The following is a 5,440-nucleotide window of genomic DNA, read 5'->3' on the forward strand; positions in this document are numbered from 1 at the left end:
TTCTTTGAGCAGTATATTATTAAGCAAATCAACTATTTATTGTGGACCATCCATCAATGTGGGCAAGTTCATATCACGTCCGCAGGTCGTTAATGAGGGGACTTATAAATTATCGACTATGTCAACCTTCATCTATCAAAAGGTACCTCATGATAGAATCAAGTTAACATGTCTTATATACTAGTGAATTGGTATTTATTATTTATAGTGGTAGTTACACCACATTACTCCCCTTCCAGAATTTTATCTGTGATAGAATTCGATGAACAGATACCAGTAGTTGATTAATGCTGTTTTATTTATTAACTTCAATTTTTGCTCATTATATATATATATATATATATATATATATTTCTTCTTTACTATAAGATATAGGAAACTTGAAATTTTTTGTCCCTTTACCTAGCTTATCAACTGGCAATATTTAGTAAAGAAAAAAAAGGTATTATACACTGTATAAGAAAATAGTTGTTTTTTTTTAAATAAATGAGCCGAAGGAAAACTGAAAAAACAGCTGTCTGAAACTCAGAATTCAAAATTTGTTCCAACGAATTACTTTCTAATTTCAAGTTATCGAAAATTCTCTTTACAAGGAGAGGGTGTAACCTTGAAAATTTACTTTGACCCCCTCCCCAAATGAAACTTATGGTCCATTTCGAAAAACGGGACTCGAAAATTACCGCTCGGCGAGTAAATAAAAAAAAAGTGACAACTTAAATAAGCAACCGGTCATTTTTTCCCATCTTTTTTTTTTCAAGATTGCTTAATGATAAAAGTACACCAATGCTCAGGAAGACTAAATTTTTATTAAATGTCGAATGTCTCCATTCAAAATTTTGATACTTCAGAATTCATCAATTTGTCATGAAAAGATTCCTATTGAAGGAGAGTTCACTTATTTCAAAGTCGTGATGTGTACAATTAATTAGCTTTTTATAGCCGTAGAATATTTCTAATATGATTTTTTTTTAAAAAAATGTATATATATACAAGTTAATCAGAGCAAAAAAAAGTTTGAAAAAATTTGCTGTTAAATTAAAAGAATTTATCGATATCGGTCTCCGACTCATTAGGTGTGAGGAAAAAATGGCTACTAAATTATTAGAATTTACAGACCATTTGCAACAAACTGAAAAATTTTAATTATTAGTTCTACGAGAAACCTAATTAGTGTTAAGTCATACTGACTTTTTCATATTATAGAAATTTTGAATATCGAAACAAAGTTTTTCTTGCGGTATTTATTTACTTGTAAAGATTTATAAAAACTGCTCGAGAGTGAGAATTGGACCAATAGCTGAATGATTAAACGCGGGATACAATAATTATTTCTTTCAATGAAATGTTAAAGTTTTTATGTACATTTCGGGATTTTTATAAGAAATGTTGCATTACATATGTATAATTATTTTAATGTTTTTTTTTTCATTCTAAGCTTAATTATTTCGAAAATTAGAAACGAAAATTTGCTTAGAATTTAAGTTTTTAAAAAAATTAAATATAACATTTTTGATCCCCTCTATTAAAAAAAATGAAATTTGAGGCCTATTTTGAGAAAGCTTATTACTTTCAGTTACACTTCTTTATCAACTTGAAATTTTGAGTTTCAAAAAAAAAATTCTTGCTGCAACCGGCTATTTGTTTACTTGTTAAAATTCCTACAGGTTGCTCAACAGATTCAAAAATGAGAATTGAACCAACATCTGAATGGTTATTAAACGCAGTGGTAGAGTAATTATTCCTTTCAATAAAAAATTACTCTAATATTTTTTTTTATCTAAACCATTATTTGCTTTATGGAAAGAAAAAAGTTGCAGTAGCGGCAGGTAGTCTACATTCCTCATCGCCAAAAGGAGGAATTCGAATTAATACTTATTGAGCTTCTATTTATCTAATTTTCTTTTTCCCCACTGATGTACTTGGAAGCGTGAAATAATACTAAACTCCCTCTCCATCAAGACGACATTCGAAACAGAACAAAAATTGCATTCCTTGGATAAGGTCACACTTGGAAGAACATGCTCATCTAACATAAAAACTCCTCTTCCGAATATAAGATTGACTCGTAACCTTTACGATCAAGATCACGATGTTAAACGGAACTACGGACCGGCTAACCGTAAGGTCCGTTTAATGTTACGCCACAGTGATATTGTAAAGATTTAAACTATTTGTAAAAGATATTAAATGTCATTGCAGAAGTTAATGGATAGTTTGATATAATATATCTTCGAAAATAGAAAGTTCAACGGTTGAAGATCTGTCAATAAAACCATGCACTGATTGTTACATAAGCTTACAAATCGAAGAATGTTTACATTTTATTAGTATTTAATTACTGAAGTGATCATTAAAACTTGGTTAATAAAACTTGGTAAATGAATGTCGAGTGGAGGGGTATAAATCATTAAAAAAAAACAATAAAAATAAATTTTAAAAAATTGTTTTTTTTTTACCCTTTTTATTTGTGATACTCACCTGGATTAGTATTGAAAACGATCCAGTTTGAACTGTAGGTTAGACAATAAAAGCAAAAATATCGTTCAAAAGATGAAATTCTCTTTTATTTACAACTGAAGAAGTATTTATGGGATTTCTCTGGTCCCATATCTCAAAAATAAACTCACCAACTTAATGCATAACAAAATTAAAAGTGAGAAAAAGAATTCGAAAAAAATATCAAACAGCAGCTGTTGCCATAGTAACGCATGAGATGACAACGCATACGCTCTGTTTACTATTACTCTTGAACACAGTTGAAAAGTGTGATGACGTCCAAATAAGGTGCGCACGCCCTCAAACCCAGAACAACACCCATTTTGCCAATGGGTAATAAGAAATTGATTAGGCGAAAATAATTTTTTTTTGTTAAACCAGTACGCCTCAGCTTCATCAGTCATGGGGGGAATTTTCAGTGGTTATTAAGAAAATGATGCTCCTGATCTGATGTGATTCGTTTCAGGTAAAAAATTTCACTACTTTGAGAATAAATTTCGAGTACAGGTGTAACGATCAGTTAAATATGAATCCAGAACTAGGGTGCAAGCAGGAAATATAATGTGAAATTTAAAAACTCCTTTTTTAAAATAGATTTGAAAAAGAGAAAATTTTTTTATATTCCTCAGGCCAAAAACGTGGGACGCATCACCTTCATCAGTAATTAAAGGAATTTTCAGTGGTTATTGAGAAAATTGTGCGTCTTACGTGTTTCGTTTTTGGTCTGAAGTGATCATAAAAATTTTATGACTTTGAGAATGAATTTCGAGTACTGGGGTACTTATCAGTAAAATAAGAAACATTGGTTTTCATATTTCAATTAATATGTGTGTTTTTTTAAAAAAGGAATTATGATTTTTTTTTTTTAAAATCAATTTGCGTTCTAAAATTTATAACAAAATTTAATTCTTAAAAGTATTCTACGCAAGTATTATTACGCAGTTAACACATAAAAAGAATTTAGTGCGTAAAATACAGATGTTTATTAAAAATTTCTGTAATTGCCATTAACATGCGTGTTGACCCTTGTGTGTTGAGGTCAATCTACTGCTGATGATTTTTCCCACAGTAATACAATTTTCTGAGGCACGATGCTGTGATACACTCAAGCAACATAACTTCTAGACGTTATCTAAAAGTTATATTGCAAATGTAGTTATCTTCTAGAATATTTAATCTTCAGTGGCATATGTAGTTATTTAGTTATCTTCGATTGCTTGTCAAAGGTAATCAAATAATTCGGTAAAAAGGTAATAGTAAATATTAGCTTCAATAATTTCTAACAGGCCTATTTAAAAATATTACCATCTGTTATTTAACAGTTCGTCTTGACAATGTCCTATATTAAACCTCTCCTTACACTGTAAAAATTCTTCTGTGAAAACCGACACATTGTCAAACGATCAAAACGCCAGAAGTTTAGACATTCATTGCTAGAGCCGCGCTCTTTTTTAAAAACTGGAATAAATAAATAGAAAAGAAGTCAGTAGAGAGAATTTTACCTAAAAATAACTATCTTTCACCGCCAAAACGAACGTTACATGGAAATATAAATTATTCATTAGGAGCTCAACTTCTCACCAAGGTTACGAAGGACCTAAAATGCGTATCCAAACAAAGCTTCGACCCCAGACAAGCATTATTAAGTTCCTTTTTTTTTCCATCTTGATTTATATTTTCTTCGTCTTGTGCATGTTGTGAAACCGATCAGTTCTTCGAAAATTTGTCCTCCCTACCGCATGTGCGGTTTCTATGAGCGGATATATGCTTCAGCCAACACAATGGAAAATATTGAGAATGCGTTCATAGGGATAGATATATATATATAAAAAATCCAATAAAATAATAGAAATCTCAAAAGAAAAAAAAACTAGTTGAGTTTATTTAGCATAGGAATTTTCTGATTTATAAAATAAGGTTGTTATATAAATGTTATGTCATTATTGTGGAATTTCTTGCTAACAATGAATTGGTGTGAAAGTTTTTATTGATGTGCTTGAATTGTTTTAACTTTCGGGTTTGGAATTTATACAATAAATATAAGTGCCACTCAAAAAGTTATTTAAGAGGATCATTAAAATACTTTACGTATCGTATTTTTTTTTTTTTTCAATGGTGATTATATTTTAAGTTGAAATGAATTAAAAACTGTAAAGTAACTAACGGTGCAACTATTTTTATTGTCATTTTATTTTTTTATAACCGTCGTTGAGCAGCCAACCCAGTTTTAGGTTTACGACTATCAATGTTCAACTCCGTAGCCTTGTAATTTTGCGCTGAATCCAGAAGAAAAGGAAACTTCTGGATCAAGCATTGGGAGAAATTTGCCTTCATTGATGACTTTTTGATAGAACTAACCCGAATTTGCGTTATATGGAGAGAAAAACCACGAAAACTTTCCTTACTCTGATGGCCAGGGGACTTTAACCCTTGATTCTTTTATCACTGAGGATATTTTATGTCAGCACTGTGGTAGGTGCGAGCCTTGGTGAGGAATGGAGCCGAGTGAGGAATTCGAATCGACTAGCCGTCGCTTGGATTCGAACCCGGGTCTCATCATTGGGAGGCGAGTGCTCTATCCACTAAGCTACCATGGCTCTTTACAACTTTATTGTCAAAATGAGGAAATAAATTCCTTAAACAAACTTTCGAACTAATTCTTTTTCTTCAAATGCACTACATGCTATTACATATTCAGCGACTGTTAAGTACCCTGCACTTGGCAAGTTATAAAAAGTTGCTCGACATCTTGGGTTGAGTTTTGACCCACTGGGTTAAAAAAATTTTTAGTTGCATGAATGCTCAAATTTCAACTGGAGCTTAGTGCCTGATGCCAAAACTAATTCCAATCGTTTCCTGAGTGCTGTAAGCAAAATATGCTAATTCAACTTTCGACCCATTTCCAACTAGCTAGAGTGCACAAATGTTAATTGGTGGGATGCCT

Source organism: Parasteatoda tepidariorum, chromosome 4 (assembly GCF_043381705.1).
Source record: "Parasteatoda tepidariorum isolate YZ-2023 chromosome 4, CAS_Ptep_4.0, whole genome shotgun sequence".
In the NCBI taxonomy this organism is placed as follows: domain Eukaryota; kingdom Metazoa; phylum Arthropoda; class Arachnida; order Araneae; family Theridiidae; genus Parasteatoda; species Parasteatoda tepidariorum.